This window comes from Apodemus sylvaticus, chromosome 9 (assembly GCF_947179515.1).
Source record: "Apodemus sylvaticus chromosome 9, mApoSyl1.1, whole genome shotgun sequence".
Classification (NCBI taxonomy): Eukaryota; Metazoa; Chordata; class Mammalia; order Rodentia; family Muridae; genus Apodemus; species Apodemus sylvaticus.
The window spans coordinates 37194-60325 of record NC_067480.1 but is presented as its reverse complement, the minus strand read 5'-3'; the positions used below and the strand labels follow the sequence as shown (position 1 = coordinate 60325).

General features: G+C 38.8%; 1 pseudogene; it reads left to right on the top strand.

Annotated features, from left to right (window-relative positions):
• The first annotated feature begins 19912 nt into the window (after positions 1-19912).
• LOC127692743 (zinc finger protein 431-like) lies at positions 19913-22734 on the top strand (annotated as a pseudogene).
• Positions 22735-23132: the final 398 nt, after the last annotated feature.

The window sequence follows — 23132 nt, the reverse complement described above, 5'->3', positions numbered from 1 at the left end:
TTTATCTACTTTATGCATTATCTGTTATATTAAAACTTCACTAATTAATGTTTTAAATATCTTAATAAATTAATGTAATAGCAGCTATATTAGCAATAACATAGTGATCACATTTTATATGACATTTTAACTGTTCTCTTCTCTTCATGCCCCATTTAACAAACAAAACTTGAAATATAGTATGTATATTTACCACTGATATTGCAGCTCTCCCCAGAGAAATTGCCACTAACTTCTGGAAGGACCTTCACTTTTCTACGATGTGACTTTCATCCGTGTCAGAGATTTAGTCTTATTCTGTTTATTTGATGACACAGTTCTTAATCCTATTAAACAGATATTTTGAGATTAAGACGTTTTAGTAGCACTTAAAATGGAACACTAGAGGGCAGGTTGAGCACATAACAGTGACCTTATCTACTTAATACAAATGTGAGTGGGTTTATGGGTGGGTTTTTTTTTTCATTAATTTATTTATTCACTTTACATCCCAATATCAGCCCTCCCCCCAGCCACGTTTCCTCCCAGTCACTCTCTCACACAGATCCTCCCCCCATGCTCCCTCCCCCTCTCACGAGCGGGGTGTTGTTTTGAGACAGTTTCATTAAGTAAGCTATTCTGAAACTCCCTATAAAGACCAGACTGGCCTCAAACTCATGAAAATTGGCCAGCCTCTACATCTGGAGATGCTGGAATTAAATGTATGTTCTAATCATGACAGACAACAAATGTGGTTTTATTGTTTGTGATATTTTTTGAGCCAGAATCTCATATGTAGGCAAAGATGACCTAGAACTCTGATCCTCTTCCATTCCCCAGTCTCCATTTCCCACCTGCAGGGATTACAGGCCTGAGCCACTGTGTGGCCTGGTTGTTTAGCCTTTTTGTTATTTTGACTTTAAGGAGTATTGTAAATTATCCAGACTAAAGGAAAAATAATATTTTTTAAAGTGCTATAGTTAAAGTGATAGTTACACCAGAGAGATAGCTCAGTGGTTAAGATCACTGACTGCTATTCCAGAGGTCCAGAATTCAATTCCTAGCAACCACATGGTGACTCACAACCATCTGATGCCCTCTTCTGGTATGTCTGAAGAGAGCAATGGTAAACTTATATACATAAAATAAATAAATAAATCATTTTAAAGTGATAGTTACTTTCAACTGTGTGATTAAAAATCTAACATGTAAATCTAAATTCATTTATATGTAGTAGTCATATAAATAATACTATAGATGTTTTGTTGTTTGAGTATATACGGTATGTGTATTTGTGTATACATGTGGAGGTCAGAAGGGAAGCCAATGTCTTTCTCAGTTACTCTCCCCTTTATTTTTTTAGTCCAGGTCACTGAATCTAGAAGTTCCTGGTTCAGCTGAATGAGCTGGCTTGCTAGCCTTAATAATCCTCCTATCTTTCTGCCTTCTCCTAGCTGAGATTACAGATATACCTGGCTTTTTACATGAGTGCTGCATATCCTAACTGAAAGCAAGCACTATACCAACTAAGCCATATTCCAATAACTGTTTGAAATAGGATCTCACACTGTAGCCAAGACTGACCTTGAATTCACAGCCTCAGCCTCCTTATTGCTGACATTATAGGAACACACTACAACATCTAGCTTAAATGCAATAGGTGCATATTTCAGACTCATTACATTCAATACTTGATTAAGAACTGTTAAAGCTCTTGCTAATTCACCTGAAAACAACATAGGGAGCTGATGATAGCCAGCTCTAGAATCTCCAGCAGTGACCTCCATAGCTATTGACATTGCAGGATAATCATGAGTCCCTTTGTAAACTAGAGAATCCCATCCATATTTATCATGTGCTTAGTACTTTTCTACAAGGGCAGAACCTGTCAGTTGTAAACTGCTCCTGTTGACTTTTAAGTGCTTCTCAAAATTCTTGTAGTGCTGAGATGTAGATCAGTTAGGAGAGGGCTTGCTAGCATGAACATAGCCATGAATTTGATTCCTAGCACCAAGTAAACCTGAGCATAAGGTGCCACCAACCTATAGTCCCAGCACTAGGAAGTAGAAGCATGACGATCAGAAGCTCAGGGTCACCCTCAGCTACACCATGAGTTCAAGGCCAACCTAGGATACACAAGACTCTGTCTCAAAAAACAAAATGGGGGGAAAAGAATAGAAATTGGTTGGTCTTGTCTCTGGGCAAACTTTAGACCAGAGTTTTTCATTACTCTGATTGGGCATAGGGAATAATTACAAAACCAACACTGAGAATCCAGTCCATGCCTCAATCATCAGGTGTCTTCTCTACCTAATGATTAAATTACATTTTAATTGAAAAGCTCTTAGCTGTGATGGAAAATAAGTCAACTCAGAGCAAAGCTCCAACTATTATATAACAGACTAATGTCAATTTTAAACAACTACAAACCATATGTACAAACCAGAATGTCCTATCCCGACAGAAGACTGGCTAGCCACTAAAGAATACAGAGTATTGATTATTTTTCTCAGGAGAAAAACACAGCTCATGAAGAACTAGTCATGAGAATCCTGCTGTCTTTACACTGACCCTATATACCCTGAATTCACTACTGTTCAAGGTCAGAGCCATTTTAGGTTGTGGCTGACATGCACACATTACATTTCAACAATTTTTTTTAATGAAACCATGAACTTCTGATCCAAATTATGGCCAAATTAAAGCAAGCTTTATCCATATAAGTATCAGAGGCAAATCCAAGGCTGTCTCCCCACAACTAGGAGTTAATGAGACGAGCTTCTAGTAAATTTCTCATATCCTTTTTATTGTACAAAACCACAAGGTGAGGGGTTTTACATGTAAGCATGGTTATAGAAGTGAGACTAGGCAGTTAAGGAAAGTGGTTCATAGGTCTGCTGTCTGCCTGTTGAATTCTGACTTTCAGAATCATAAGCCCCTCGAGAGTAGAAAGTGGATCAGGAAACCATGTTAGGAAAGAGGGTAGAGCAGCAAGTTAAGGTCAGAGTCAGGATTAGGCATTAGAGGTTAGGAGTCAGGGTCAGAGTGTCAGGGGTTAGGGTCAGGACAGGGTTAGCTTTCTATATTGAATGCATGTATTTTGTCTTCTTCATTGAGAAGATGCCTCTGCGTGTTTGACATTCCTGTGTCTCTAGTGACCTGTGGATCCAAGGACCTTTTTGCCTCAAATAACCTGTGGAGCTCTCCAGTAAGTGGGAGAATTAGCCTTAGGTTCTAGGAAGAAGAAGGGGAAGTGCTATAAGGAAAGCTCAGACAAGCTCCTTAGTCCTGACTAGGTGAGTGCAGGGTCTGAAGCAACTGAGCAACAGGAGCTGGAGTGGTGGTTTTTCCCTGGGACTGTGTAGGAAGACAGACGGGTAGGCTATTGGCGGGTGGGCACAAGTGAAACTGAAATGCAAATCTCAGCCGATCTGAAAAAGGTCTCTCTCTGAACTGGAAGCCTAGGACAGGAACCACTATGCTTTGTTCCTTCTGCACACTGTACCCTGAAGGGAGATGCTTATGTCACTCAAGACTCACAGGCCAATCAGGGACTCCAGGCCGACCTGCCAGTCAGACGACTGGAGGGTTCTTCCGGATACTACACGCAGTTTCCCCGTAGCTAAGCTGGCTTGAGTAGTTCTTGTATTGTGCTTTAAGTGCTGCTGCTGGGTGCTGTAAAGAGAGTTCAGACGAGCAGGGAGGAGCAGTGGGGACTAGTATTCTGCGTCCTCCCAGGGGCTTGATGCAGCCACCAGTACCTCCTGAACCTCTGAAGGTGGGGATCGGGGAGGGTGGGGGATATGTATGCATCTGCGCTAAGCATTTGGAGCAGGGACTTGTGTGTAGAACTATCACTGGCAGGATGCCAAGCTCGGAAAGTTCTACACGTTCTGCCCTTAGCATTTAACATTTAGGTGTAACATCCATTTGGAGTTATTTTTGTAGCAGTTGTAAAAGGTATCTCATATCTTGGGTAACACTCCAATATTAACCTGAGACTAGAAGAGTAGAATTAATGATGTAAAGGTTTTACCAATACTTAGGAAATAGTGACGCCAAGTAGAATTTAGCAGAGGGAGGACTGCCTCCAAAACACCCCTCAGATAAATAGTATGCTAACCAGCCTGTTATAGATTAGGATGCTATGATACATGTTTGTGCACCAGAATTGTTCAGAAACTATGACAAAGGAGACACCCCTTAATTACAACCAGCCAGTAGGCAAATCCTCATATCAAAGAATAGGCCTCTAACAAGCTGCTCAAGGGGGCATTACAGGGTCCCAAACATCATTAAGGCCTGGTATGCCTAAAGGCCCAGTTTTCTTTTTTGAGAAAAGCATATTTCTGCCATATGGGAAAGACTACCATTTGAGAATGAAAAACACTGTTGTGTTGCAGGCTGGCCTGATCAGGCAAGTCTTTCCTTGAGGCCCTCATGTATGGAGAATAACATAGTTCTGCCTCAAACCCAGGAACATGCTTGGCAGAGCCAATAACAGTCTGGGGCCAAGGCCTTGGGAGCTTTCCCTAAGACTTCAGTGTATTGAGAATAAAATAGAGCTCCTTCCCTAAAGCCAGGAGTATGTGTGGGAGATGGTAATGGCCTGGAGCCAGGGCCTTTGAGGAAGCATTGCTCCAGATCCTCAGAACCCTAGGTTTGCATGGCATGGCAGGGCAGCTTCCCCATCTTGTGCCATAACCCATGTAGCTGGAAGCACACATTAAATTATTCTTTTTTTTATTATTCGATATATTTTTAATTTACATTTCAAAATGATTTCCCCTTTTCTGGGTCCCCCCCCACTCCCCAAAAGTCACATAAGCCCCCTTCCCTCCCCCTGTTCTCCCATCCACCCCTTCCCACTTTCCTGTTCTGGTTTTGCCCTATACTGCTACACTGAGTCTTTCCAGAACAGGGGCCACTCCTCCATTCTTCTTGTACCTCATTTGATGTGTGGATTGTGTTTTGGGTATTCCAGTTTTCTAGGCTAATATCCATTTATTAGTGAGTGCATACCATGATTGATCTTTTGAGACTGGGTCACCTCACTTAGTATGATGTTCTCCAGCTCCATCCATTTGCCTAAGAATTTCGTGAATTCATTGTTTCTAATGGCTGAATAGTACTCCATTGTGTATATATACCGCATTTTTTTTTGCATCCATTCTTCTGTTCAGGGATACCTGGGTTCTTTCCAGCTTCTGGCTATTATAAATAAGGCTGCTATGAACATAGTGGAGCATGTATCCTTATTACATGCTGGGGAATCCTCTAGGTATAAGCCCAGGAGTGTTATAGCCGGATCTTCCGGAAGTGACGTGCCAAGTTTTCTGAGGAACTGGCAGACTGATTTCCAGAATGGTTGTACCAATTTGCAACCCCACCAACAGTGGAGGAGTGTTCCTCTTTCTCCACATCCTCTCCAACACCTGCTGTCTCCTGAATTTTTAATCTTAGCCTTTCTGACTGGTGTAAGGTAAAATCTCAAGGTTGTTTTGATTTGTAATGACTAATGACTAATGAAGTTGAGCATTTTTTAAGATGCTTCTCAGCCATTTGAAGTTCTTCCAGTGAAAATTCTTTGTTTAGCTCTGTACCCCATTTTTAATAGGGTTATTTGGTTTTCTGGGGTCTAACTTCTTTAGTTCTTTGTATATATTGGATATTAGCCCTCTATCTGATGTAGGGTTGGTGAAGATCTTTTCCCAATTTGTTGGTTGCCAATTTGTCCTTTTGATGGTGTCCTTTGCCTTACAGAAACTTTGTAATTTTATGAGGCCCCATTTGTCAGTTCTTGATTTTAGAGCATAAGCTATTGGTGTTCTGTTCAGGAACTTTCCCCCTGTACCGATGTCAAAAAAAAAAAAAAATTCCTAAATTATTCTTCAACATTGTTTTTATGTATGCTTCAGTGGGAATGGATTTGCCTGAAACCACAAGGGGGCATTAGGAGCTGCAAAGCTATAGCCCATCTTTCTGATCACCTCCATACAGAGAGCTCTAGAGCATGGGGTTTCTCTGTTTGGAAGAGAGATCAATAATAGCTGAGGGGTGAGAAATATAACACTTTAGGGGTCACTTTGAGTTGTTTCTGTAGGCGTTGTGAAGTCTGTGTTTATTTAATTTGTATACTTTACAATGAAAGGAAACATTGGTCAAGTTACCATTTTTCCTGGCGGAGTTTCCTTAGGTCTTTTGATGAAAACTTGACTATATTTTTAGGCTTATGTTTTAGGCTTGTTCTCTCTATTCCCTCATTCTTTTGTAAACACTGAACACATTCTTAATTGGTGGACTTTGTGGTTAGAAATCACATTGTGTCAATAATCTTATTGAGAATTCTGAGAGGGTTTTTTTTTTTTTTTTAACATGGCATATAGCTTTGGAATCAACTTTCCCGTTATAAATTGTTAAGAATTTTCTTTGGACTGTATTTAATTTATTCTGCAAATTTGACATAGGCAACATTTTTTTTGTGTTGTTTTAGTACATCACTTTAGTGGTGTTGTTTACTGTAGCAAAAAAGACTAAAAGATATTATTCTACATTATCTTTTATTTAGCAAACTATAGTAAGTGTGTGAAACTGAAACAAATGTGAAATAATGAACAATGCCATAGGAACAGGACTTCAGTATAGAGTTTAGTGATGCAGAATACAGTGTTATGGTGCCATAAAAGCAATCCCACCAAGTATGATTTAATTGAGAAGACAAAAAATGAAAATAAAATATGGTCCAGATTTGAACAATTAATCTGAATTGTGACACAGGATTATGTATTAGCATGTAAAATAAACTCTGATAGCTATAGGTTGGATTTTTCACAGGTATCAACTAAAATTAGTTAAAACCATGTTGCTTTATAATAGTTGAAATAAAATTGCTCATATTCAGTGTCTGTATTCAGATGCATTTGGACATAGTACCTATACCCACACAATCCCGTTACTACAAACAACACAGTAAACTGTTCTCCACACATTCTTACCCTATCCATGTTTGTGAGCCTATAATATACAGAGTTCTCATAAAATGACAGAATTGCTATGCATCTGAGCAATCTTATCAGTATAATTTTCCATGCATTTGAAATTAGTTTTAAGAATTATCAGAATTCTCATGGTTTTTGCACTATATTCATGTTGGCCTAAATTAAAAAAAATAACCTAATTGGTTATGTGTTGAGGACAAGCTGGGTGCCTCAGGAGGATACTCTGCTAAATGAATGAAGACAATAGCAATGGTTAAAGGATTATACACTTAATAAAGAACTGTCACAGTGGGGTGTGTGTGTGTATGTGCGCACGTGCGCACGCTCTCCTTTTGGTTTTGCTGATAAAATAGTATTATTTATTTCTTCTGGTTTTTTAGTTAGTTTGTTTTTTTAAACAGAGTCTAATCTTTATTTCTAGGAGAAAGAAAAAGGATAACCATGTTCTAATGTCATTGAGAAAACCCTGACTATTGTCATTGTTCTTAGTTACACTTTCTCTGGATACTTGATCACATTGTATTCCAAGCATCTTTCTTTTTTCCTTTTTTTATTATTTATTTATTTATTTATTTTGGTTTTTTGGATTTGGTTTTTTCTGAGACAGGGTTTCTCTGTATAGCTCTGGCTGTCCTGGAACTCACTCTGCAAACCAGGCTGGCCTCGAACTCAGAAATATGCCTGCCTCTGCCTCCCAGAATGCTGGGATTACAGGCGTGCGCCACCACCACCCAGCCCAAGCATCTTTCTTTAAATCTACAAATTCAAATTCAAATCATTAATTGATAAAGTGTTACAACAGAGATGTTTACATGTATTTCCATTAAAACTAGTTATCTAATTAAACATTCATTATCTGCCACTAGCCCCACAGGTCATTAAGAGCTTAAAACAATAATTCTTATGTCTTAAATTTGCATGGTTTTGTCAAGAGGCAAATCATCTGCCTAGCATCTCATTACTTTTGAGGTTTTTGTATAGATAAACCATACAATATTTTCCTGTGTTTTTTTGTTTTTTGTTTTTTGTTTTTGTTTTTTTTTTTGTAAATACCTTGATTTGGATTTCTCCTTCTAGCACCTTGTGTAGGGCTGTATTTGTAGTTAGATACTGTTTAAAGTTGACTTTATTATGGAGTATATTATTTTCTCCATTTATGATGATTAAATTTTTTCTGGGTATATGTGGTGGTTTGTATATGCTTGGCCCAGAGAGTGGCACTATTAGGAGGTGTAGCCTTGTTGGAGTAGATATGTCACTGTGGGCATGGGTTTTAAGACCTTCATCCTAGATGCCTGGAAGTCAGTCTTCTAGCCGCTTTTAGATGAGGATGTAGAACTCTCAACTCCTACACCATGCCTGCCTGAATGCTGCCATGCTCCCACCTTGATAATAATAGACTGAACCTCTGAAGCTGTAAGTCAGCCTCAATTAAATGTTAGCCTTGTAAGAGTTGTCTTGGTCATGGTGTCTGTTCACAGCAGTAAAACACAAAGACAGAAGTTGGTACCAGAGACTGGGATATTGCTGTGATAGGCCTGACCATGTTTCTATTTGGAAGCTTGTGGATTTGCAGACTTTAGATTTGGAAAGCAGTAGAACGCTTTAAGTGGGGTTTAATGGGCCATCCTAGTAGGAATATAGAAAACTTTGTTGCTGAGTGATTTGAACTGTGGAAGCCTAGTTCAAGAGGTTTCAGTGAAGAATTTCAGAATGGCCCAGAGACTATTTTTGTGGTATTTTGGTAAAGAAAGAGACTGTTTTTTGCCCTTGTCTGAAGAGTTCACCTGAGGCTAAGGTAAAGAGATTTATACTATTTGCATTGATAAAGGAAGTCTCAAAAAAGCCCAGTAGAGACTGTTCTCTGGTTTAGTCTTATGAAGAATGTTTTAATGAAAAGGAGCAAGCTGAGAAAGGAAAAATACAAAATATATGGTTCAAGTATTAAAGGGAGCATCAGAAAGTAGTATGTAGCTGAATCCTATGTTCTAGGAGATAACACATTAAGGGAGTGGGACTTCAGGGCAAGATCCTACCCAGTTAAGTTTAGATCCAGGCATGGTAATACATACCTTTAATCTCATGACACAAAGTCAAGAAGAGTTCAGGACCAACCTGGAACAGAGCAAGTTCTAGGTGAAGAAAAACTTCACCTAGAAGCTAGGAGACCAGCACACGGTGCTCAAGATTAATCTACAGACCAAGTTCCAGGACAGCCAAGCTTAGGCAGTGAAGGAATTGAAAAATAGTAAGTTGGTAATAATCTAATCGAACAAGTGAACCATGTTCCACCTCCAGTAAGCAACAGAACTTGACAGCTTCAGCCATGTGGCTCTAGCTTTAGAGTGAAAAATAAAAGAGACTACTGGGACAACTGGTGCTGGTTAGCTGGAGCTAAGAAATTAGTGGTGATTAAGAAGAGACCAGCATCTGGCCGGGCGGTGGTGGCAGAGGCAGGCGGATTTCGGAGTTCGAGGCCAGCCTGGTCTACAGAGTGAGTTCCAGGACATCTAGGACTACACAGAGAAACTCTGTCTCAAAAAAACCAAAAACAAAACCAAAAACAAAAAACAAAAAACAAACAAACAAGAAGAAACTAGCATCACTGAGGTGAAATCTGGGAACTATTTTCTGAGAGTACAAAGAAGCTGTGTTCCAGAGATAGCCAGTGTTGTACCTTGTGTTGCAGCTAGACTTGGTAATGTTTAAGAATCACCCAGGTGGTACTAGTTTTGAAGATATGAAGGCATCATGAAGAGCAGCTGAGGTTTAGCACTGTGAGACTCCATGGAAGGCCATTGGTGAAGGTGCAGCCTCAGTTGCAGTTGATGGCCCAGGACTAAAGGGGTCATGCAAAGAAGCTGAGGCATGACACCAAGAAGAGAGCCTATGAGAGGCTTTTGGGGAAGCCTACCTAGTTGCAGCAGAAGACCCCAGTGTATTGGAGATGCTTGTATCATGGGATGATCATCAAGAGCAGCAGTGCAATAGAGTGTAGTCAATCAGAGCCTAGAGTGCTACAGAGGACATAGCTGGAGATGTGACCTAAAGCCTTGAGCTACCATGTGGTTGCTTGGATTTGAACTCAGGATCTCTGGAAGAGCAGTCAGTGCTCTTTAAAAAAAAAAGAAAGAAAGAAAGAAAATTATTTATTTATTGTTATATCTAAGCACACTGTAGCTGTCTTCAGATGCACCAGAAGAGGGTGTCAGATTTTATTACAGATGGTTGTGAGCGACCACGTGGTTGCTGGAATTTGAACTCAGGACCTTTGGAAGAACAGTCAGTGCTCTTAACTGCTGAGCCATCTCTCTAGCCCCCACAGTCAGTGCTCTTGACCACTGAGCCATCTTTCCAGCCCCTGGGTGTGGGCTTTAAGACCCCTGTCCTAGCTGCCTAGAAGTCAGTCTTCACCTAACAGCCTTCAGATGAAGATGTAGAACTCTCAACTCCTCCTGCACTATGTCTGCCATGTTCCTACCTTTATAATAATGGACTGAACCTCTGAACCTGTAAGCCAGACCCAATTAAATGTTGTCCTTATAAGACCTGACTTGGTCATGGTGTCTATTCACAGCAGTAAACACTAAGACAGTAATCTGGGCTGGCATCTGTAGTTTCTTAGAGTCTGCAGTACATGTGTCCAAGCCCTTCTGGCTTCTAGAATCTACATTGAGAAAACAGGTATAATCTAATAGGTCTCCTTTTATATGTTACTTGGTTTTGTTGTTCTTATTGTTTTATTTTTCCATTGCAGTTTTCATAATCTTTCTTTGTTTATATGTTTAGTGTTTTGATATTATGTAGCAAAGGGATTTTTTCCTAGTCCAATCTGTTTAGTATTTTGCATGCTTCTTGTACCTTGATAGGAATCTTTTTATTTCTTTTCAAATTTTTCTTTTGTGATTTTGTTGAAAATGTTTTCTGGACCCTTGAGCTAGTATTCTTCCTCTGTTTCATTTATTCAGTTTTTGTCTTCTTATAATGTCCCAGAGTTCCTGAATGGTTTAATCCAGGACACTTTTAGATTTAACGTTTTTGACCCATGTATCCATTTTTTCTCTCCCATCTCTATTCTGTGGGTGAACCTTGCCTCTGTAGTTGTTAGTGTTCAGAATATTCCATTGGTCTACTCTCAGGGACCTAACAACTGCTTATGTCATCATGTGCCAGGTGTACCTTGAGCGTGCTGAGTATAAAAAGGACTGCCAGACACCCCAACACATTCTCTCTCTCTCTCTCTCTCTCTCTCTCTCTCTCTCTCTCTCTCTCTCTCTCCCTCCCTCCCTCCCTGCCTCCCTCCTTCCCTCCTTCCCTCCCTCCCTCCCTCTCCTTCTCTCTCTCTCTCTCTCTCTCTCTCTCTCTCTCTCTCTCTCTCTCTCTCTCTGCATTCAGTCTCTCTGTTCTCTGCAGATGCCACCTCTCTGCCCTCATGGCTCTCTGCTCTCTGTCCATCTGACTGTCTACACATCCTCTTATTTGCCTCTATCCCTTCTCCAGATCCTCAATCTCCAATAAACCTCTTTTGCACCAGATCTGTTACATGGTATAATTTCTCGGTTACAACTTGGTACAGTCCCACCAAAGATACCCCCTTGCTATATTATATTTCATAACATTGGTGGTGAGAGCTCTTGGTGTCTAAGCACACTGGGCTCCCACCTGCTCACTATACCTTCAAAAATTCAGCTTTCTGGTCCACTAATAACTAGGCACTCCATCCAACACTAACAATTGCTGAGTTCTCTTTCTAACTTGGCTTAAATGCTTCTTTGAGTCTGACCATTTCCCTGGATGAGGCTTCATTTTTCCAGCTCGATTTCTCACTTCTTTGGCTTCTATCGAAAATCCTGGTATTGGGTAAACTGTGTCTACTTGTGCTTTTAGCACTGAACCCTGTCCAATTGATGACAATTCACTGGACAGCTTGTCGTAAATGTAATTCTGGGGGACTTGCTACATCCCCTATACTTCCCAATAACGACAGGGCATTTTTACTCCCCCCACCCACACTCTAGCCCATTTTTGCTCCTGAATAAATGACACAGAGACTATAACTGGACCGATACTCATTATTTTATATTCCATTTTTTTCTTCATCTGTACTCAGATTTCTTCTTGTGTCTGTGTCTGTCCCTCTGTCCATCTCAGCTCAGATGCTGTGTCTGTCCCTGCCCCTGCCCTTCAGCTCACAGAAAGGCATTTCCCCAGTTCTTTTGTGGAAACTATAGCTTCTGTATTTGGGGACCTCTTTCTGCTGACATGCATTCAAGAAGCCTGTCTTGGACCCTTGTGCCAGCCTGTGTTTGCAACCTCTGTTCACTCTGGGAAGGTTGTAAGCCCTCATGGAAAGCTTGTGCACTCCTCTCCCAGCCTTGGTATGGCGTTCTGCTCCTGACTGTTAACCCTCAGCTATGGAGATATGTGCGGGGATGGGGATGAGGGGCTTTCTTGATGGGTGGCTTCTGCCATTCCACCAGCCTTAGTGTGCAGCAGTGGTTCTTAATACTCTGTGCTTGCTTCAGGGATTGCATTGCTAGTAATCTGGGTCTATTCCCAACTTCCCAGTTGCTTCTGATCTCTGTCACCTAGTCTCGAGTATTGGCTATTTCTCTGCATGTGTCCAGCCAAACTTCTGCTCTTCTCATAGAGCAGCCTGCCTGCTGACGCAGAGCCTGCTCATTCCTGGGAAGTACTTGATTGCTCCTTCCACCCAAGACTTTTTAGGCTCTAAGCCTGGTTCTTTCTAAGTTTGTATTTGTGTCTAAGTTTAGATTCTGTCCCTAATATGATGGATGCCAAATGTTTACCTTCTTTGCTCTCAAATAATGGCAGGGTGTTTCCATGCCCACTCTAGCCCATTTTAGCTCCCAAGTAAATGACATGAAGACCTAATAAATTTATTAACAAGCTGCAAGCCCTGTAATGGAGCAGATACTCATCTATTCTAACTCTACTGTATTATCTTGGCTATTTCCCAGCAACATGGTTCTTTGCCTACCATCTGAGTCTTACCCTGGCTCACTCTGGTTCATGTATGTCCTCATGGCTGCCCTCTCATAGCAACCGGATGGTGAATACATATGGTCCTTCTTTTCTTCCTGGTGGTCTCCTGGTCCATCTCCTTCTCTCTCTCCTTTCTCTTTCTCTTCCCACCCCCTCACTCTTTTGACTCTGTCCTTGGGACCTCCTGACTGGGATTGGAAGTCCTGTCCTCTTCTCTTCTACCCAGCTAATTGGGTGATCAGAACTTTATTAGCCAGCCGGGCAGTGGTGGCACACTCCTGTAATCCCAGCACTCTGGGAGGCAGAGGCAGGCAGATTTCTGAGTTCGAGGCCAGTCTGGTCTACAGAGTGAGTTCCAGGACAGCCAGGGCTACACAGAGAAACCCTGTCTCGAAAAAAACCAAATCCAAAAAACCAAAAAACAAAACAAAACAAAACAAAAACAAAAAACAAACAAACAAAAAAGAACTTTATTAGCCAATCAGAGGTGATAGAAAACAAGTTTTACATAACTTGAGACCTGAGATGCTTGACTGTGCCAACCTCCAGACTGCAACCAGATGTCTGGGCATAGAAATCAGCATCTTAATCCACAATGCACAAAACCATCCCCCAACAGCTTATACCTTCTCAGTTTGGTGTCTCCTGGGTACCTGGGACTCCACTCTTCATCCATGGGAACTGCATCCTCATAACCTCTACACCTAGTTTCTAAACTTATTTAACCTGACCTGAATATACTGTCCAAGCAATCATAGGAAAATGAAGAAATTCTTTTTTATTTTATTTTATTTTATTTTATTTTATTTTATTTTATTTTATTTTATTTTATTTTATTTTATTTTGAATCCCAAGTGCTAGGATTAAAGCTGTGCCCCACCACCACTGCTGAAATTCTTCATTCTTAATTCCTTTTTCCTTTCTCCAAGCCTTGTTTGTTTTTGACTCGTCTCCCTCCCCACATTCATAAATGTCTCTCCTGTAAGTTTGCAACAACTGGGAGTTGTGAATAGGAGCAGATACTGTAGCACACTCAACACACACACTGCTCTCAGAACCACACTGGAGGTATGTACAGTTTATTTGTCTATGAATTTGATTCCAGACTCTAGAGTCCAGTTCTTTAGCCCTCTGCATCCTCCATGTGGCACTGGCTCCTACAGCCTGCCCATATGGACAATGCACCCTTCCCTCCTGTCAAAGACCAGCTTCAATGCCAGGAATAAGCTGAAATGGGGTGTAGAATTGGCAGAGGCCAAAAATTGGTAGCTCCTGGTAATTTGGCATATGCTGCTGTACTGATATTTATCCATATCTTGAATTTTGAAATTTGGCAGAGCTTATATTCTGTTTCTCAGGATGGCATATATTCATGACATTAATACTACCTGAGCCTTTTGAGTCATTGCATTGCAGGTGTGTGACATTCTTCCTACCTGTTTGTTTTGATTTTTTCTAATGAATAACAGTATTTTGCCTGTATATATACACATACATATACATCATATACATATATATGACTCACAGTAATCAAAAGATTGTTGGAGGCCAGCTCCGGCAGTATGATCCAAGGAGGGGATGTGGGGTCAGTGAAGATGTAAAACAGACACACACACACACACACACACACACACACTTGGTAGATGAAGCAAAGTTCCATCAACTTTATTTTTCTTCCACAGCTATATCCCCCAGCAAAGTCTTTCAAGCAGTATAAAAATTACAATGTGGTTACATTCTATTTTTCTTTAAGTGAATGATTACAATGAGTATAAATAAAAACAAACAAACAAAAAACACAGCATGTTCCCAAATACCCTTACATGATTACACATCTTACATATAACAGGTGAAAAACAAATTATTCCCAAGAACCCACATAAATTCAGGTCTAAGCAACTTGTTATAGATTAACAAAGTGTAAGCCAGCAAGACATTTTTCTCAACCAGTTTCTCTTACTGTCAGGCTACAATTTGCAGTTATAAAAAAAGGATCAATAATTTTATTATTTGTCTTAAAAATTAATCTTATAAAAAATCTTAAAAGAATCACAAGTCTAAACTTTAATATAAAAAAATCAATCATTTCTACTTTAAGTCCTCAGGGTGCATACCCACTTACTAACAATTTTTTATTGAGACATATCAGGAAGCTGTGGGCAAAAATGGATACAAGAAATCAATCATCACATTGATCACCAGCCCATCTTAGGCAAGAAAGTTGCATCTGCTAGTGCTAGCCAGGCTGACATTGTTCTTGCTCCCTGACTTCAGAAAATCCCTGGCTCAACTATCAAGAGTGCTTTTCTATTAAATTGTTCCTCCATATTTTATACATCAAAGTGACTAGCAATAACTTTACTACAGTCTGCACCTCCAAATTCTTTGTAAGGGTGGTGATTATTAATAACAATCTACACCTCTAAGTTCTTTCTGAAAATGGTAGTTGAATCATTAATTTATTCTAGTAGCAATGCTTGAAAAAGATCAATCACTATTATTGTGAGTGCCAATGACACTGCCCAGTGAGGGGCTGGAAACCCCCTTAGAGTTGTCATATAACTCGTAGATTAGGAGGGGCAAGATGATCACAAGGACAAGCAGAACAAAAATCCATAAAGTCCTTAAGACACAGTCCTCTGCATTATGTGTCTCTCTAAGGCACACCTATCATGGTTGTGCTAACCACTGGGCAATACTCCATGAGTTCTAAAGCTGTTTGCTATTCCTCTCACATGGGTGTTGACAGAAGATAGCCTCAGAACTCCTGAACTTGGAACGAAAAATTAACAGCCGGGCTGTTCAGGATTGTTTTGACTATCTTGGGTTTTTTATTTTTCCATACAAAGTTGAGAATTGCTCTTTCAAGATCTGTAAAATACTCTGTTGGGATTTTGATGGGGATTGCACTGAATTTATAGATTGCTTTTGGTGAGATGGCCATTTTCACTATGTTAATTCTACCAATCTATGAGCATGGGAGATTTTTCCATTTTCTGCTATCTTTTTCAATTTTTTTCTTCAGGGAATTGAAGTTTTTGTCATACAGAACTTTCAATTGCATGGTTACAGTTACACCATGATATTATTTGTGGCTATTGTGAAGGGTGTTCACAATAGGGTGTTGTTTCCCTAATTTCTTTCCCTGCTCCTTTATCATTTCTATAAAGGAAGGCTACTGATTTCTTTGAGTTAATTTTATAGCCAGATAAAATTTTGATTATCTGCTGTGATGGATTCCTTTGTTGAATTTTGGAGGGCACTTATATATACTATCATATTATCCATGAATAGTGATAATTTGACTTATTTCTTTCTAATTTGTATTTGCTTGATCTCCTTTTGTTGTCTTATTGCTCTAGTTAGAACTTCAAGTAATATATTGAATAGATAGGGAGAGAATAGGCAGCCTTGTCTTGTCCTTGATTTTAGTGGAATTGCTTCAAGTTTCTTTCCATTTCATTTGATGTTGGCTATTGGCCTTCTGTATATTGTTTTTATTATGTTATGCTGGATTACGTTGATGGGTTTTCATATATTGAACCATCTCTGTATCCCTGAGATGAAGCCTACTTGGAGAATGGTGAATGATGTTTTCAATGTGGTCCTAGATTTATCTTGTGAGAATTTTATTGAGTATTTTTGCGTCAATGTTCATAAGCAAAATTGATCTGAAATTCTCTTTCTCTGTTGAGTCTTTGTGTAGTTTAGGCATTAGAGTCACTGTGGCTTTACAGAATGAATTTGGCAATGTTTCTTTTGTTTCTATTTTGTGGAATAGTTTGAGGAGTATTTGTATTAGCTCAATTTTGGTAGGGAGGGTTTTAATGATGGCTTATATTTCCTTAGGGGTTATGGGACGGTTAATATAGTTTACCTGATCTTGATTTAACTTTGGTACATGGTATCTGTCTAGAAAATCATCCATTTCATTTACATTTTTCAGTTTTGTGGAGTACAGGCTTTTGAAGTATGACCTAATGATTTTTTAATACCTTCAGTTTCTGTTGTGATGCCTCCTTTTTCATTTCTGACTTCATTAATTTGGATACTGTCTCTGTGCCTTTTAGTTAGTTTAGTTAAGGGTTTGTCTATCTTGTTGATTTTTCTCAAAGAATCAGCTCTTGATTTTGCTGATTCTTTGTATTGTTTTCTTTGTTTCTAATTGATGTTCAGCCTAAGTTTGATTCTTTCCTCCTGTTTACTCCTCTTGGATTTGTTTGCTTCTTTTTGTTCAGGTGTGCTGTTAAGTTGCTAGTATGAGATCTCTCCAATTTCTTTATGAAGGAACTTAGTGCTATGAGTTTTTCCTCTTAGTACTTGCTTTCAGCATGTCCAATAAGTTTTGGTATGTTGTGCCCTTATTTTCATTGAATTCTATAAAGTCTTAAATTTCTTTCTTATTTCTTCCCTGACCAAGTAATCATTGAGTAGAGAGTTATTAATTTTCTATGACTATGTGGATTTTCTGTTGTTTCTGTTGTTGTTGAAGTCCAGCCTTAATCCATGGTGATCTGATAGAATGCATGGGTTTATTTCAATCTTTTATCTGTTGAAGCTTGATTATATGGTCAGTTTTGGAGAGGGTTCTGTGAGGTGCTGAGAAGAAGGCATATTCTTTTGGTTTTGGATGAAGGATTCTATAGCTATCTGTTAAATCCATGTGATTTATAACATAATTCTTTCTCTGTTTAGTTTCTGTTTTGATGACCTGACCACTGGTGAAAGTAGAGTGTTGAAGTACTCCACAATTACTGTGTTGGTTTAATGTATGATTTGAGCTTTAGTAATGTTTCTTTTACGAATGTGGGTACACTTGTATTTGTGGCATAGATGTTTTGAATTGAGATATTATCTTGGTGAATTTTTACTTTCATGAGTATGAAGTGTCCTTCCCCATTTCTTTTGATAACTTTTGGCTGAAAGCCTATTTTATTAGATATTAGAATAGCTACTCCAGCTTGTTTCTTGGGTGTTTGCTCAGAAAGCATTTTTCCAGCCCTTTACACTGAGGTAGTGTCTAACTTTTTTGCTGAGTTGTGTTTCTTGAATGCAGCAGAATGATGGATCCTCTTTATGTATCCTGTCTTGTTAGCCTGTGTCTTTTTATTGAGGAATTGAGTACATTAATGTTGAGATATTAATAACCAATGCTTGTTAGTTCCTATTATTCTGACATTAGAGGTGGTATGTGTGTTTATGTGTGATTCTCTTCTTTTGGTTTTGCTGTGAGATGATTAATTTGTGTTTTCTTGGGTGTAGTTACCCTCCTTGTGTTGGCGTTCTCCTTCTTGTATTCTCTGTAGGGCTGGAGTAGTAGAAAGATATTGATTAAATTTTGTTTTTTCAGGGAATATCTTGTTTTTTCCATCTATGGAGATTGAAAGTTTTGCTGGTTATAGTAGCCTGGGCTGGCATCTGTGGTCTCTCGGGGTCTGCAACATCTCCTGGGTCTAGTATCTCCTGGCTTTTAGAGTCTTTGTTGAGAAGTCAGGTGTAATTCTAATAGGTCTGCTTTTAGCTTTTTCCCTTGCAGCTTTTAATATTCTTACTTGGTGCTGTACATTAAGTGTTCTGATTGTTATGTGGTAGAAGGATTTTCTATTCTAATCTAATCTCATTGGTGTTCTGTAAGCTTCTTCTTAGGTAAGGCATCTCTTTAGGTTAGGAAAGTTTTCTTCTGTGATTTTGTTGAAGATGTTTTCTGGCCTTCTGTACTGAGAATCCTCACCCTCTTCTATTCCTATTATTCTTAGGTTTGATCTTTTCATAGCGTCCCAAATTTCCTAGATGTTTTGAGTTAGGAACATTTTACATTTGGCATTTTCTTTAACTGATGCATCAATTTCTTCTATGGTATCTTGTATGCATGAGATTCTCTCTTCCATCTCTTATATTCTGTTGGTGATGCTTGCATCTGTCATCCCTGTACTTTTTTCTAGGTTTTCCATCTCCAGGGTTGCCTCTGTTTGTGTTTTGTTTATTGATTCTATTTTCATTTTTATGTCTTGTACCATTTTATTCATATCCTTTGCCTGTTTGATTGCATTTTCTTGTATTTCTTTAATGCATTTACTTGTTTCCTCTTTAAATGCTTCTTCCTGTTTGATTATGTTTTCCTGTATTACTTTAAGGGAACTATTTATTTTCTTTAAAGGCCTCTATCATCTTCATGAGATTGGGTTTAAGGTCATAGTCTTGCTATTCAAGTGTATTAGGATATCCAGTGCTTGCTATAGTAGGAGAACTGGGTTCTCATGGTGCCATATTACATTGGCTTCTGTTGATTATGTTCTTGTGCATGCCTTTAGTTGTCTGGTTTTCACTGGTGTTGGCTGGCCTGGTTATCCAAGTTGGAGCAGGCCTCCTGGGAAATAGGTGGAGCCATGTGTCCAGGATCTGAGCAGGCCTTCTGAGAGGCAGGTAGAGCCATAGGGTGGGGTGCAGTGCACCAATCCTCACTGGAGGTGTAGTTGCAGACCAGAAGTAGGATGGAGGTCCCATAGAGCAGGGCAGAGCCCATGACCAATGGGCTTGCTAGGAGGTGGGGGTGGGGGTATGTCCCATGTGTGTGTCTCAGGTTAGAGCAGGCTCTTAGGAGGCAGGTGGTATTGTGGGGTGGGGTACAGTGCACCAATTCATGACTGCTGAATCAGGTTTTAATGTACATACTGACTGTCCTGGAATTCATTGCACAGACCATGCTGGCATCCAAGTCAATGAGATACACCTGCCTCTGCCTCCTGAGTGTTGAAATTAAAGGCATGAGCCAATACACCCAGATTTCCCATCATTTTTTGTAATTAGTAATTGTTCATACAGTGTCCCTGATATGTGCCTAGTACTGTTGATCTGTTTGCTTCTCTTTCTCTCTTTATGTTAATTGGTATTTCTTTTGCAAGGCTTTATCCTATTCAAAGAACCAAAAAATGACAGAGGTGAGCCTCATTTAGTTTTCTTCTAAAATGACTTGGATTACATAAAACTTCTGCTTAGGAAATAAGTGGTGAGTACATCAGAATGACTATATTGTCAATGAAGTATACATTTATTGTATTGTCATTATCATGCTTTCTCTTGTACACATGTATGGGATATTTTAGAATGCAGTGAACTATGAGGATGTGCATGTGAACTTCACTCAGGAAGAGTGGGCTTTGCTGGATCCTTCACAGAAGAGTCTCTACAAAGATGTGATGCTGGAGACCTACAGGAACCTCACTGTTATAGGTAAGACAGTGAATTTTCTTTCACTTTTTAAAATAAGGGCACAACTGTTTCTTTGTTATTGATGCTGTTTCTGTAATTTCAATTGAGAATGAAGAATGAAGTGAATAAGTTAGACATTGTTCTAAGGTTCACCAAAGATAGTAACTTAAATTTTGCCTAATCTCCAGTAATGTATGTTTTTTGGTACTATATTTTAGGCTACAATTGGGAAGACAATACTATTGAAGAACATTGTCAAAGTTCTAGAAGACATGGAAGGTAATTTTCATGAGCAAGTTGATATGAATATGCTTCTGAAGAAATTTTAATGTGTTCTGGAAATTTAAAAGAAAAGCAACGGTGTAAAAAAGTACTTTTTTAAGTATATCAGTGATTACTAAGTTCTCACAAAACCATTTACCTCATTGTCAGGTATATGATTTGTGTTTGCAAGGCATTCTTTTAAGAAAGAAACAATGCCTTAACAGATATCACCATTTGTATCATAGTCCCATTAAAGCTATGCTGAAGAACTGCCAATCTATTTAGTCTCATACTACTCTGAATACAAAAGATAATCACACTGACTAGGCGATAAATATATGTCCAAAATCTTTTAATTATCCAAATAGTCCATATTAAAGCTAGGGTTACCATATACTTATAGTAACATTGCTAAGTTTAATAAGAGGAAGTTTTATCATAGTCAGGAATGTTGTTGTGAGCCAGGCAGTAGTGGCACATGCCTTTAATCCCAGCACTCGGGAGGTAGAGGCAGGCGGATTTCTGAGTTCCAGGCCAGCCCTGGCCTACAGAGTGAGTTCCAGGAGAGCTAAGGCTATATAGAGAAAGCTTGTCTCAAAAAAGAAAAAAAAAAAAAAAGAATGTTAGTATGGAGAAACCTTAATCCCTATACCACATGTCTATGAGGAACATATTCTGAATGCAATGTGTCTTCCCATTTGTTATTTGTTACTTTTTTAAATAGATATATGTCACAATGGATTCAAGCCATGTAAGCTTAGGGATATTGAAAGAAGCGAAGTACCTCTTTCCCCTAGAACAGTTAGAAGATACACATTAGCTCCCACTTTTAGTAGACTTTCTGAATATGATACAAGTTTACAATTTGTTTTACAACTTCATTGGGAATACATCCATAAATTCACACTGCAGAAAATCCCTGTGAGTACTAGGAATGTAGAAATCATTCTGTTTGCCCTGGTCCACTTTCCAAATGTAGTATGATTCATATTAAAGAAAAATATATGAATGTAATCAATGTGATAAAGCTGTGAGGTTTTCCTGTTTTCTTCAAATATGTGAAAAACTATATAGAAAAGGGATGCTATAAATGTGACCCATGAAATAAATGCTTTTACCATCACAGATATCTTCAAAGACACAAAACAACCCAAAATTTAGGGGAAACTATAAATGTAAACAAAGTGATAAAACATTAAGACCTGATTCCTCTTTACCATTAAACCAAATTGTAAAATTAATTCATACAGATAAAAAGATTCATCAGTGTAATGAATGTGGTAAAGCTTTCACATATGCCAATTATTTTTGTAGACATGAAAGAAGTCATACTGGAAAGAAAATCTCTGAATATACTACATGTTGTAAAGTCTTTGCATATCACAGTCACCCTCAAAGGAATGAAAGAATTCATACTGGAGATAAACCTTATAAATGTAATCAATGTGATGAAACCTTTGCACGTTACAGTCATCTCCGAATACATAAAAGAACACATACCGGAGAGAAACCCTATGAATGTAATTAATGTGGTAAAGCGTTTGTATGCCACAGTCATCTCCAAATACATAAAAGAACACATACTGGAGAGAAACCCTATGAATGTAATCAATGTGGTAAAGCCTTTGTATGTCATAATCATCTCCGAATACATAAAAGAACGCATACTGGAGAGAAACCCTATGAATGTAACCAGTGTGGTAAAGCCTTTTCATATTACAATAGTCTCCAAGTACATAAGAGAACACATACTGGAGAGAAACCTTATGAATGTAACCAATGTGGTAAACCCTTTGTATGTTACAGTCATCTCCAAATACATAAAAGAACACATACTGGAGAGAAACCCTACAAATATAATCAATGTGATAAAGTCTTCGCAAATCACAATAGTCTCCAAATGCATAAAAGGACACATACTGGAGAGAAACCTTATGGATGTAATCAATGTGGTAAAGCCTTTGCACATCACAATCATCTCCAAATACATAAAAGAACACATACTGGAGAAAAACCTTATGAATGTAACCAATGTGGCAAAGCCTTTGCACGTCACAGTAGTTTGCAAGTACATAAAAGGACACACACTGGAGAGAAACCCTATGAATGTAACCAATGTGGTAAAGCCTTTGCACATCAAAGTCATCTTCAAAGGCATGAAAGAATTCATACTGGAGAGAAACCTCATGAATGTATTTAATATGGTGAAGCCTTTGCACATTTTTATAGTCTTCATCATCATGAAAGTATTTGTACTGGAGAGATTCTATGCATATAAGCAATGTGGTAAAACCTTTGTGTTATGGGTATGCTTAGATGCAATACAACTCCAACACCAGGTCAGTGCAGATGACAAGAATGTATTGTAATCAAGCCACTACTGATCAATTAGGACTGTAGAATATACTCAGAAGCTGAACTGCAACCCATGTTACAAAATTTTTAATCTTGAAAACCACAAACATGTGTGCCAAGTTACAGATACGTTTTCCATCCATCAGCATTTAGGGATAGGGGCTTTCTTTATGAGACTGAACAATGTCAATGAGTACAGAATATAGGTTTTACAGCCTAACCAATCATATCCATTTGTTCTTTTGTAGTTTGACATAGTCATGTTTTGTAGAAGAAAAGATGAATAACATAAGCTGTTCTGCTATTAGGAAGTCTCCAGCT